The sequence below is a fragment of the Cephus cinctus genome, unplaced genomic scaffold (assembly GCF_000341935.2).
Source record: "Cephus cinctus unplaced genomic scaffold, Ccin1 Ccin1_scaffold1399, whole genome shotgun sequence".
Classification (NCBI taxonomy): domain Eukaryota; kingdom Metazoa; phylum Arthropoda; class Insecta; order Hymenoptera; family Cephidae; genus Cephus; species Cephus cinctus.
In genome coordinates, this window is record NW_014333795.1 from 1 (window position 1) to 13,355 (window position 13,355).

Consider the following 13,355-nt stretch of genomic DNA (forward strand, 5'->3'; position numbering starts at 1 on the left):
AAGAGACCAGTATAGGAGACCGGTTCGAGGAAGAATGAGCGCTCCGAGCCGCGGCACTGCCTCGAGCGCTGCCCCCACCATCCGCCTGCTCCCACTCAGCGCCTGCTCCCACTCGCCGAGTCCTGCGCGATGAATTTGCGCGAACACAATTTTGGGCAACTTCCAGTACTTCGAAATATGCCTGGCCAGAATTTCCGATTTCTAAATGATAATATTTTACATTATTTATGTAATTAACTATTTTAATATTCCAAACACTTAATTTATTAATATTCAAATTTGAGCGTAATTTATTTTTGATATTCTACAATTGCAATTCAATTTTTATCTACTTCGTATATTCTGCGAGAATTTGATTCAGCCTCAATTTTATACTTTGAATAAATTTTGAAAGTAAATCAAGATCTACCAATATTTAGTAAAAATTGAAATGCTACACGGGTGTCAAGTTGGCACCGCACTTTCTTAAAAATGCCATAAAAATATTTCGTCAATCGGCTTTTTCAATAGTTCCCGGTCACGTTCTAAGGATTGCTTTGCTAACAAGCGGAGAGGTAGCGGAGAACCTTTGCCCGCCAAGCTACACGTTCTTTTTCATGTTTAGCTCGTCTACGACGGTATTCGCCTTGTCGATGGAGGCTATGATCACAAAATCCTACTTCCAGACTCGCCGCTACGATTTAGCGCCATGATTTTAGTGCCGCCTAAGACCGGAGCATTGTGCATGTCCCTACTCATCTCTCTCTCTCTCTCTGCAATCACTTTCTGCTGTAACATCATCCATTGAATCCTTCCAACAAACGTTTACCATTGATTTATTTTTTAAAAACACCCTATGAAGAATCGTATAATACTAGGTTTTTTTCTTACATTTTTAGCGTGAAGAAACCCGTTGTAAATGGTCAGAGTGAATCCTTCATTTGTATAATGACTACGTGTATTGTGATAATTGAGATTTAACGATTATCCGTATTGATTAATGTCAATCGATCCCGCAGGGAATAATCATGTGTGTCGTTAAGATAATTGAGACCAAATCGGTTCAGTTAGTAATCCAGGATAAACAGACTAATAGAACGATAAACCGGAAAATTGTAGAACGGAAAAATACTGTCGTATAAAAATATTGGTAATATCACACGAATCCATATGGCAATGAACACGAACGTAATTTGAGTGCAGGACAAGTTTCAATACGTAAGAATAATTTTGAATGCACTTTATCAAAAAATTAACTAATTTTATCAGTACTCCGCAGCAATGATTTGTTACGTACGTATGTACGTACGTAGCCAGTGACCATATACTGCACAGATAATAGATAGCCAATCCTACTGTGTATCCTATACGAGGAATCGTAATTAGACCGACTATTGGTTTGATTGGCCAGTATATGAAAGCACAGAAGCCACCACAACGGAAGGAAATCCTTGTTTGAATAATGCTAATTTGAAAAACCACTTACACGATTCCAAGTAAAACGGTTTGCCGATGTTTTAGCCACGTTTGGATACCTTTAGGCTGATTTACATTGCAGCACGTACTGCCGGTAAAGAATCTCAAGGAGAAGTTCGTATCTCCACTTGCAATTATCCTTCCTTCCTTTCTTCGCTCTGATGGTATTCACTAGACACATTTGAAAAAGGATTGAATAAACTTACGCTGGTAGAGACGGTTAATCAAAGCACGTAATAATTCATAAAAGTCCTCGAGCGCTAGGTAAAATGAAAACAATAGAATCGACTGCCTTGTTACATTCTTTGAATTACAAAACATGGAGGACAGGTGAACTGGAATATTTTTAATAATTGACAATTCGTCATCACGATGACGAATAAATTCTCACGACTTTCTGTTAATCAAATATTTCAATTAACAATAATTTCAATATCGCATTGTATAATGCACCAAGTAACTCGAAAACCTCGGAAAGTATTGTTTTGATAGAAAATTACTTAAATTCCTTTCTTAATGATCCCAATTGTCTACAGTGTAACGTCATTGGTAAGTGCATCATGGTACGATAATACAATTATCACAATATAACCTTAACCGAACGATACACTTTCTGCGTATTTCTCTTTCGAATATTCGACTTTATACATAGACTACGGTATATACCAATAGATTTACAGTAAATTTTATCCCATCTTTATTGTTCCTCTAAGTTCGCCCGAAGACTCTTGCTCGAATCAATAAGTTTGTTATGCGTAACTCGTGTCGAGAATTCAGCAGAAGGAGTCGAGCGTAAGAAAATGGAAGCCCAGCGGCAATGGGATGTCGTGGGGTAAAAAAGTTTCGAGGATTACGATATTTTCTACTTGAGAAACTTTCTTTTTTACGCTTAAGCACAAGAGAGAGGTTAAAATATAAAGAGGGACACAAGACATCAGAGGGATGGACTGAGAGACACGACTAATGTCAAATGACAAACTTACCGAGCCCGTCCATCGTCCTGAACCATAACCCCGCGAAGGACGGAAGTTTCTCGTGCGTCGAACTGCCTTGAGAGACAAGAAATAAGAACGCGAAAAAAGAAGAGTTAAACACATCGGCCAGTGACAAAGACGTAGAAGGGAACGTCGCTGAGAGGAGTGAAATTAATTTTGAAAAAAAAAAAAAAACCCAAAGAGATGTTAAATACAGATTCGCCAAAACGACCAACGAGTAAGTACATTAAGGAACATCCTAAGATATGTCTTTCGCATAAAGATCTGACGCTTCTACGACTCGTTCAATGTAACCGGCATAATCGATTCTCTCTTTTAATTAATTACTGTCACCCAATGTCTTTTCAAAAATTCGAATACTAAGAAATTCCAGAATTTTTCTATTCCTCAATAACGATTACAATCCTACAACCTTGTATGTGTAATCCAGGCGTGATTTGTCTTATATTATTTTTCATTAGAAAATAGAAACCGGACTTAATGGCTATGACAGGAGGTTCCCCACGGTATCAGCTACTAAGTCATAGTTATTGGTAGACGAATTGGGACCATACTATTCCCATGTATACTATACTACTATTTCCGCGCATACAACTACATAAACACAGCTCGGACCCGTACAGTGTTAACGTTATTACGTAGCCGCCTATACTCCTGGAAAGGTGCGGAGTTTGGATACTGAACGTAGCACGTAAAGAGATAATGAACGCATTAGGAGAGCGTGTTGTTACCCAAGCGTCATTAAACCAGGCCCGGAGGTAATGTATTAAAAGGGATCTCCTGGTAACTAGATCCTACATTAGGCATACCTAGCCAGTCGCAAAAGAAGGGCGATATTTTCATTCGCCGAGTTACCGACTGACTCTGTTAGTATGATATAACGGGCACATGCATTTCCAAGCGGAGGACGAAAGACTTTTGAAACTCCATAAAGAAAAAAAAGAGTCTCTCACACGTAATTTCCCCAGTGACAATGACTTCGAGAGTTGTCTGAAAGAAAAAAGGTACAGCTATGAAAGTCCATTATAATTACACGTGTCCAACTCTGTCGAGATCATTGGCCAAATTTGGAAATTGATTTCATGATCTTTCCTTACCTACCGGTCCATTCGGCCGAGTAATGATTGCTCAATCTTAATAAAGTATGGATGATGACGTGCACTTTGGAAGAAGACCCAGGTGGATTCTAAAGAGAGTGATTATTATAATTAGTACACGATGGACCTGCTAGATGATTGTTGTCGAATGACTTTTTCTTTGTATACTTTTTTATATAAATATATTTTTGAATATTGATATTGCTGTTATGCGATTTGTCATTTTCATCATAAGCTACCTGGTTAATAAGCATCAGGGTCAGGACAGCTGTGAAACGAAGGATGACCGAGATAACCTGCTCCTCTCCAGACGCTCGCCGGTAACTCTGCATCTTCATCTCTGGCTTTCACGGTGGCAGTTAGATCTCCAGGTGCCGACTGGTTCGACCGGATGAGAGTCGCGACCCCGAAACACAAAGTTGGGTTCGTAAATCCTCAGCTTACCGACCCTGACGAAATTACAAGACAGATCCGCGTTAAGTCTTCCTTCTCCTTCCTTGGATTCATATTCGCGCAGCATCAATAACAATTAATCCTGGACAGAATTACTCAATTTAGATAATATTTTTATATTTAATTATATTGAAATAATTGATTGCATGCATTTCTACGCTTTTTTCTTTCAATATTATAAATAATATTACCGATAATACATTTTTACCAAATTATTTCTTAGTCCAACTTCCTGGCTTGTGCACGTGTCAATAGTTTATATTACGACAGCATAGAAATCTTTTCGTAATCCAGACTCTCTCCGTTAGTGATTGGTGAAATCTATAAAAAAAAAAAAAAAGATAATAAAAAATGACAAAAAATTCAACATCGAAGATTCTCCCAGGCCGTAATATATAGTCATTTAAGAATTAAACGATTCGTTCCGTATGATATCATATCAGGTTGTCTATTTTCGGCGCTTGCTAAATCCAGATGCTACGATGTCAAAGTATCATATGTATAGCGCGTGAATTAATTTCTACGCTACAAACGAATTCATGGATACAGTGAATTTTATAATGAGCATAAATTAACTATGTTATTAGTCAGCCGTGAGATGTCGATCCGCTTCTTATTACTTAACCAAAATTTTGGACAAGTCAAATCTTCTAGGTGATATCATACGTATTGATAGATCAACGAGAAATATCAGTGGAGTATAAGAAGAAAAAAAAATATCAAATTTACTATATTCATCTGCTGATTATATAATAGGGCCGCAGCGATCGGTTAAGTTTTCGTATCATTTGAATTTTGACACTTGGCAAGCCTGCGGATTGTTTTTCAATCATTGATCGATCACTAATTCCTGATGGACTGAGATTTACTTTTCTTTAGACTTTCCATAAGACTTTCAATTTTTTTTATGTATACCATTTTAATCCTACAAGCTTTGATTTTTCGTATTTAATACACAATACACAATAATGGTCAATTTTGTTTATCCCTAATATATCAATTGTGCTTAATGACCTGTCGCAGTGGACTGTACATAATAGAAACTCGGTTTACCATTACAAAAAAAAGTATCTGATACAACAATGAACCTGCGATTGGAATTTCATTAACGTAGTTCGCTACAAACTAACAGGATATAGCCCCGACTCACGATATCATTTCAACCTGAAGCTTTTTCATTTGGGTATTGAAGCTGTTAACAATAACGTTAAGTAATCGAATAACAATATCTCGACGGATCGATAAACGTGTACAGAAATTCTCTTAAATTATTCGGTGTAAAAAAAGGGGGGGGGGGAACGATAAATGATCATTAGGGAAAATTGCAAAAATTTCGAAATCTGTCAGTGTCAGTACATCTGAATATTCAAAAGGTAATAGGGTGTCAGGCGCACCCATGGACCCCTTCGATTCACAGGTTTTTGAATATGAACCAAAATGAACTTTCTACTCGTTACGAGTCCCCACTGTCTCTTCTGACCCTCATTAATAAAGAGACTCTCTACGTATCTTCAACCTACTCAAATATATATATATATATATCCACGTTTAAATAAAATCTACGAATAAAATATTAGTCAATTATAAATTGGCTAAGAATTATAACTAAAACAATGATTCTGTTAGGCAAGCAAGTTTCAGAAATTATGCCTAATTTATTCGGACCATCTCGTTGGTGACATTATAAAATGTATTTTATATATATATATATACACATAAACATTTCTAACTCGTGTGTACGTATTGGCGTTTGATTCTGAGCGCGCCTTTGAAAAGGTGAGGGGGCCGTACAGTAAACGAGGCCCATTCATAAATTCCACTTCCGACACCGCCACTCCCAGTGGTTCTCACGTTCCTCACAGACACAAAGAGGAATTGGGGAGAAGTATAAAAGCGATGAGAAGAAATAAAACAGAAAAAAAAAAGATAAAAAGAGGACCACGCGTAATGGCGGCTGGAGACCATTGAAAAATGTTCCATGATCGGTGACCGAGAAACGAAGCCATTGAACGAGCTTATTGCGATGCTCTTCAGGATCCTGAGTAATATCTATCGGTACCGTTCAATAACTCCACCGCCTGTGCGCTTTTTTTGCACCGGACAAGATGGCCGCCCAACGACCATGTCCTACTTAATGAGTTACAGAAGATAAATTCGAAAATCGCCAAAGACCCAATCATCAATCGACTCGTTTATAGTCTTTCGTGAAGACCAGTGGATGGTTCATAAAATCCAGTGTCCAACAGCGTATTACCTAACCTGACCCAACCCTAGCCTCTCCGCCTAGTACATTATGCATGGCAAACGAAATTATAATATTACATTAAATGGCGTGACAGCTCGTTATAACTTTTATATAAGGAAAATTATCTTCTTTTCGATTAAACTCAGTGTTACAATTTACCACTAGGCTTCTATTTTGGCCACTACTGTTGGCAACAATATTGACTAGAGATGTTGTTGATGTTTTTGTGATAGTCGCAATTATTGGTGTGACTTCTTGCTGGATTGTATTAAAAAAATCTACACTATTAAAAAAATCTACATCTCTTCTACACGTTTTCTATGTCTGTCCTCTTGTGTTGTGCCGCAACAGCCAGTCCCCACCTTTTACGCCCATCAGCACTGTCAAAAGCAAGAAAATTTTCGCTTCTGAATTTCACGGAAACAAGTTTTAAATTTCCATAAATTAAATGATCTTATAAGTTTACCTGCCTCCGTCTTCTCGTGTCCTCACTTATTCGCCACGCTCTCTGAGGTCTCACCGACCCAGACGTTTCGCAGCTTCCATTCTTTATTTGTCTCTTATCCTTGCACTGCTTAACACAACGAAGGCAAATGAGGTCGACCGTCCGTTGCTGAATTAGACTGGGATTCACAGTTGCATCTAAGGAACAAGATTCAAAATTAGATCCGAACGAGGTTCCAGCGATTGAACGGTAATACACTTTCGGGGTATTGATCGGTACTGAAATGTCAGCTGGATATTATGAATATACTCCAGATATAAAATTCAGCTGATAGTCCAGTACGTGGAGACGGATGAATAAATTGAAAACAAAAATACTAATGAAAGACATTACGAAGTTGAAATGCAAAAACTTTGAGATTGAACAAATTATATTATTCGTCCAAACTGCTGATGTTAACTGAGTTGCATAGTTAAAAAAAAATAAAAAAAAATTACAATTACCTGTAGCGTACAAACACAAGTTTGACCAACTTTGCCAATAGTATCATAGGTTAATTTTAAGATGTATCTCAATATGGAAAGTCTCATGCGAAACTGTCCTCGCGCATAAAATATTGCTTAATATCGTCGAACGTGCCTGTTTCCGCAAATTTACAATGCAAACTCGACGATTGCGAAATACGCTCCCACGGCTAGCGTGCGAATACTACGCCGGGAGAAGGAGACCAATGAATGGACGATTCGAAGATCCATGAGCGAATTGTATTGGTCTTGGTGAGCAAACGCTGAATGGATTGGCAACTTTTGTATTTTATGATTGCTCACCGCAGTCAGCATCTGGTTGGCGAATTTACCAGACCGTTCGTCTCCATCGTCCCGATTCCCCAGAGAACTGCTCAACTTTTTTAGCCCGTCAACCTCGAAATGTACTTTTCATTCGAGCCTTTAGCTCCAGGCTGAGCTTGGGATCTCCCTCGCCCCTTGCCACCGTTCCCCTTGCCCATCTTGATCCACATTTACATTAACATGTATTTTCTGAATATTTTTTAAACTTCCTTCCTAACGAAGAACTCGTCACGCCGTCGAAGTTACTGACGTTAGTTACGAAACTTTAATCATGTTCCATAAAACTGTAAAATAAATATTTTTTAATTGAGCCCACATACGACACAGTATGAATTTTTTAATTATAATTTAACGTTAATATATATTCAAGAAATTGAATTACTCTACTGCTATTCCTTTATAACAAGGAATTGTATTTACTTGGGTATTATAAATTATTTTTGTGTATACAGCAACTTAGTGAAAACCCAGTACAAATGCCCAACAGGCGTGTTTAACGCATCACTGTGTATATAGCATGGATCGGTAGAATAGGTAATCTGAAAAAAAATAAATTTTCCAGTTACCAAACAATAATTAATAAGGATTTGATACCTGGAACGTATGACCTAACACTGTGGATTTTTCTTTCTTCCTTTGTTAAATTAAGTTGATGATTAATCATTGCCTCTAGTCAGGCAGACAATGAATTAGACAATGGGTGAGTAGAGCTAATGACACACGATTCAAAGATCAAGCGCAAAAATGTAACCTGAAAACGAAACAAGGTTAGATCGTTATCGACCTACGCTCGTTTCATTGATCTTTGACGATCATGCCTAATAACCTCAAACGGATACGCGACGTGACAAATCTAAAAAGATATGTGATAATTAGTAACCGTTTACAATTTCGAATCAATTTTTCAGTCACAATATTCAAATTAGTTCAGTAGATTAATCGTACGCACACGATTGAATCGATACCGATAATTTATTTTAGATAAGAATCTCGAGCTCTGGATTCGAAGTTCTAGAACGTGCAAGGAACTTTGGTTTATTTTGTCCAGAGGACTGATCTTGCTCAAAGATAAAATCAATTGAAAAAAAACTGATTATTAGCAATGAAAATTGCATCTAGGATAGATTTTATAGATTAATCTTATACAAGTGTCTCTTGTAAATACATATGTATATACTAACCTAACGACGAACGACAGATAGAAAAACTACGCTGATAATTATCAAGACCCAGGGCACTCGGTTAATATCATTATAATGTGTTTGGATAAATCGAAAGTCGTGACCGATGGTATAAAGGAATGTCTACGAGGAGTAGACTGAGCGTCGCCAGGATATTTGATCAGTCTAGAGATAATTATGATTTATATATATACAAACACAGACTGACCTGCTAACTTTCAATTTCCATACAAAACGTAATGGCAGTGCATACTATTTTCCATTGATACATATGCATATGCACATTTGACAGTTACGACATTATGTGCTCATAGGGCATAAAAGAAGCTTCCAGATATCCATTCGATTCTGGAATAAGAAGAGTTTAAGGTGCGCCCGGCGAATTCACTCTGGAGATGCGATCGCTTGTACTTTCACTGACAGTGAGAACTGGTGTGACCTCGACTGCGTGCGCCCTCCACGTGATACCGATACAAATAATCGTTCCACGCCCGCGGCGACATAAATGATTTCTAGAGACGGTGCCTTAAGTTTCTGCAGGTGCTGCAAACCTCGAATCCTAACCCTGACGAGCGACCGCGCGACGTTTCCTGCTCGAGCGTACGTAACCTCGTCTGCTCGAGACTGCCCATGCGCATGCGCGAGTGCTGTCCGTTAAATATGATGTTCGCGCGACGGATTTGAAACGAAGAAACGCAAGAAGAATGAAATAAACCATTTTCCTTAAACATACATTTCGTCTATACCTTACCGTAGATAAAAACTTATCTGCCAGTGTCTGCTCGACTCTACGCTATCAATAAATCGTGACCATGTCAAAATTCAGATATTTATTATCGGAATGATTCAGATGTGCGAAAACAAATCCAACCGGTTACAACGTACTCTCTCTCTTACTGAAAATAACATTGCGGCTCCAATTCAATTAACTGGTCATCGATTACTTAATGGTAAATAATAATTTATTCGACTGTGGCACGTAATGCATTAAACTACTGCGACGCATTCCAAATTAATCATCCACACGCCAAATGACATTTAAATCCGAGCTCGTCTGGTAATAGAACGTTGACCTGGCTTTTAGGGAGGATTGATTGATTTTTGATTGATTTTTTACATTCGAAAAGTTCCATCGTACTGTTTCGCGTATAGACTGTTAAAAATTGTCCTTTTAAAACCTAACAGCACTTTTAACTGAATCGCAGTTATTTAACGAATACAGAGTATCCCGACACTTCTGGGTTAACTAGACAAATATATACAAAATCGAATAATCCAAACTGTTCGTTGTAAGTAGAGATTGTTTTTTTATTTTCAAACAGCCGAAAAATCCTATTTCTACTATTTCATTTTCATCAATAGGATCTTCAAGCTGATTCTGTGCAATCTGAACGGAGCTGATTAAGACGCCTGCAGTAATCAGCCCTGATAATGGCCCTGACTGGTCTAAAGGATTACGCACGCGCATGCGCACACAGTTATGCATACGTCACTCATTGTCAGACTGAGGCTTAAGTTCTCCACTTTGAAAATTGGGCGACACATCGAGTGGCACGTATCCTTGAGACGTCACGATACGATCCATCGTACACTCGACGTCCCTCCTGCTCCCTGCCCAACGATAATCTTATATCCTTCATTAATAACGTCTGGAATATAAATCGATCGGCGAACATGCATACGTTGAAGTTTGATCTTGCCAACAAGTTTTTGATAAATAATCCATCGGTGCTCCCAAAAAAAAATGGAGCCTCTTAGCATTTTTGTCATTTAAAAAAATTAACGACGGATTAATTTTCGTTGAAAAATAAAAAAAGCATTTACTATATTTAAAAATTATGAAAGAAGCTAATTTATATATTTTTATGCAAAATCCTAATCGGACGAGCGATGCTTTAAATGGACGAGAGTTTAAATTTTGGTTAAAAAAATGTTTTTATTCGATTATAAACCGTGACAATAAATATTTAAACTATTTATACGTTTAACGATACGATTATTATAGATTATTCCCTGTACGATGTCGTTATAAAGACTGTCTTCTGAAATGTCACCATTTTGATACGACAGATATACAGATATAATTACGTACGATGGAGTTCGTAACATATCAATATTTCTATATAAGATATATAGATATAATTTATTTGTCCTTTTCACAATTTTATTTATTTTAATTTATCTGAATTTCATGTAAATTGTTAAAAAAAAATTTATAGGCGCTGCATTCTTTATTACGAATGTACATTTACAGGTGATAAAATCGACGGAATTAATTGGATCAAGATACTCATTGGGAATCTATATTAATTCCTAATCCCAATCACGATCCAAGCTTCTGAGAAGTCAACGCGATTAGTATGACGTCGAAAACCGGTTCACCGTTAAACAGCTGATACTTGCGTGATCGCCCCCAAGTGCAACACTCTACCTTGCGCAATGAGCATACAGAGACAAAAGTAAAAATGTAATGAAAAAATAAAATTTTTGATAACAGATACCTCCCGATAAGAAAATTAAAGGAATGACGTCGATGCTTGAAAACTTTGGATCTGTCCTTACGTATCTGCGGCCACTTTGTTTTTCCTTGACATATGCTGAAATCTAGCAAGAAAAAATTTGCCGTTCCTTGCTGCATAATGCAAGAAATTATCCTAACCTATCCTTACGTGCTGGCGTATGTCCTAGGCTTCAGACGACGATCGTTTTCGTAATTACTTTTTCCATTAATTAGAAATCTGTCCTTTTTCAATGTTACAAAAATACACCAGTCGACCGAGTAAACACTGATGATGTATCAGACGATTGCATTGAGAATAAAATTATATAATTTTTTCTATCATTTTTTTTTTCCATCAGAGACAAGTTGCAAAGATTTATTTGCATTCGACGAAACAGCCGCTTTAATGGGACAATAATAGAATCATCTTACTGGACAAGCTAAACGACCGTAAACAAAGTAGAGACCAGTTTACCCATTTTTTGTCATTCCCTCGAATATGATAGATTTTCTTGTTCGAAGGATTAATTAAATGTCAGCCGATAGTTCGGTATTTTTAATTATATAAAAAAAAGTTTTGGCTTGATAATAAATATATGGAATTAGTCGGACAGGAGGCTATTAAAATAATTTTTTTTTTTCAGTGCGCGATATGCAATATGAGTAGTCAATAAAATATCAATTAAAATATGGGAAATGTTTGTCGTCCAATTAAATTGAATAATCAAATTTAAATTAGTCTCTCGGCAGTACTGATCATCAATGCGTAAAGGGCATTTCATAAGCCAGCGACAAATGCGGATTGAATTGAAGACTCTGAAGGAAGGATCGATCAGAAAATATTTTATAAAAAATGTCAAATAGTCGCGGCAGGTCGCTTTACGAATTTCAATAATTAATTGGAACCGGTAAAATGGATACGTTCACTTTTCAAAGTGGATATACTCTGCTAATTAACACTTCTATGTCTCTGTACGTATAAAAATTGCAGGAGTCTCCGTAGGTAAAAATCGTTATAGCAAAGACTGAATTAACGTATTGTAAACACATTATTAAATCGTCCGATTAATACGCGTGTATCGAATCGTGCATTTCGGAAACGTCCAGCAATTTGTAAATATGCTCGGCATGCTCGTAACCCAAATATAAGCCCGATAGAACGTGCACAGTGCACTGTAACGAAATAGCGGGAAAATTCAAACTTTAAAGTCATTGCTTAGCATTTACCGTACTTAGCGCGACCAAGTTGCTCGGTCGGTAATTTTTCTCAGGAACGATCGATACATTAAGTTAAACAAGTAAATTCGCTTCAAAAGTACCTCACAGTCCAAGAGGCTAGAGAAACTCAAAGTGACAGAGTCGTCTAATTAATATTGACAGCAAGAGCAGATGACGCCTGCCAACAACATTAACTTTAGCCCTGGTCCTGCCTTCGACTCTAGAGCTACCTTCGCGTCTTTGCCTAGTTAATGAATATTAAATTTAGACGCTCGAGGGTCGTACCTCAACATCTGATTAATCAGCTCTCCTTACCGACAAGGCTATGCAATTACTTAGCATGAAATAATTAAGCGCCATCTGTTACGAAGCAAAGGGTCTGCGAATAGTTCGAGCGCACTCGCATGGTAACTACAGACAGCCTAACCAAAAACTTTGACAGAGTGCCTTGGTCGAGTAGCAGTGATATATAAATAATTACCCGCTGCGCCTTTCCAAATACGTCTTCATCGCACAGCGATTGACTCTACCAGGATAAATTCCAAAAATTAGGATCACAATTGGTACCAGAGCAACAGACACAAGTTAAAACGTAGGGACAACAAGCGACAACCTGAAATACTAAAAATAGAAGGGCCCGTAGCAGAATCTATAAGTGCATTTCTCATTGGATTATCCACGCAGATAAATACCTGGTAATCCATCCCGAAGCCAATTAAACTAAGATACTTTGGTAAACCTAGAAACTGGATCGCCTGACGATTTTCGAGGTTTTCGCTTTATCTACATATATATCCTACACATATATCTACATACATCCAATCGGTTTTCCAAGTCAACGACAGTGCCTCTTGTATACGTGTCCTCGGGCTGAAGATTATTAACTCCAAATTTTGCTCCAAATACTTAGCCAGCGAT

General features: G+C 37.5%; 1 long non-coding RNA gene across 19 annotated transcripts; it reads right to left on the reverse strand.

Moving 5' to 3' along the window:
- Nucleotides 1–143: 143 nt before the first annotated feature.
- On the reverse strand, nucleotides 144–13,202 carry LOC107273139. Of its 19 annotated transcripts, none has more exons than XR_003061472.1 (12): nucleotides 8,928–9,337; nucleotides 7,921–8,077; nucleotides 7,518–7,822; nucleotides 6,712–6,887; nucleotides 6,405–6,625; nucleotides 4,209–4,321; nucleotides 3,787–4,082; nucleotides 3,548–3,636; nucleotides 3,404–3,440; nucleotides 2,439–2,500; nucleotides 1,466–1,626; nucleotides 144–201 (listed from the first exon to the last, which is right to left on the reverse strand). It is a non-coding gene; the product is annotated as an uncharacterized LOC107273139 (long non-coding RNA). The 19 variants fall into 19 exon arrangements; XR_003061471.1 differs by having other exon boundaries at nucleotides 2,439–2,504; XR_003061468.1 differs by having other exon boundaries at nucleotides 1,466–2,500; nucleotides 8,928–9,342.
- Between the last annotated feature and the right edge of the window lie 153 nt (nucleotides 13,203–13,355).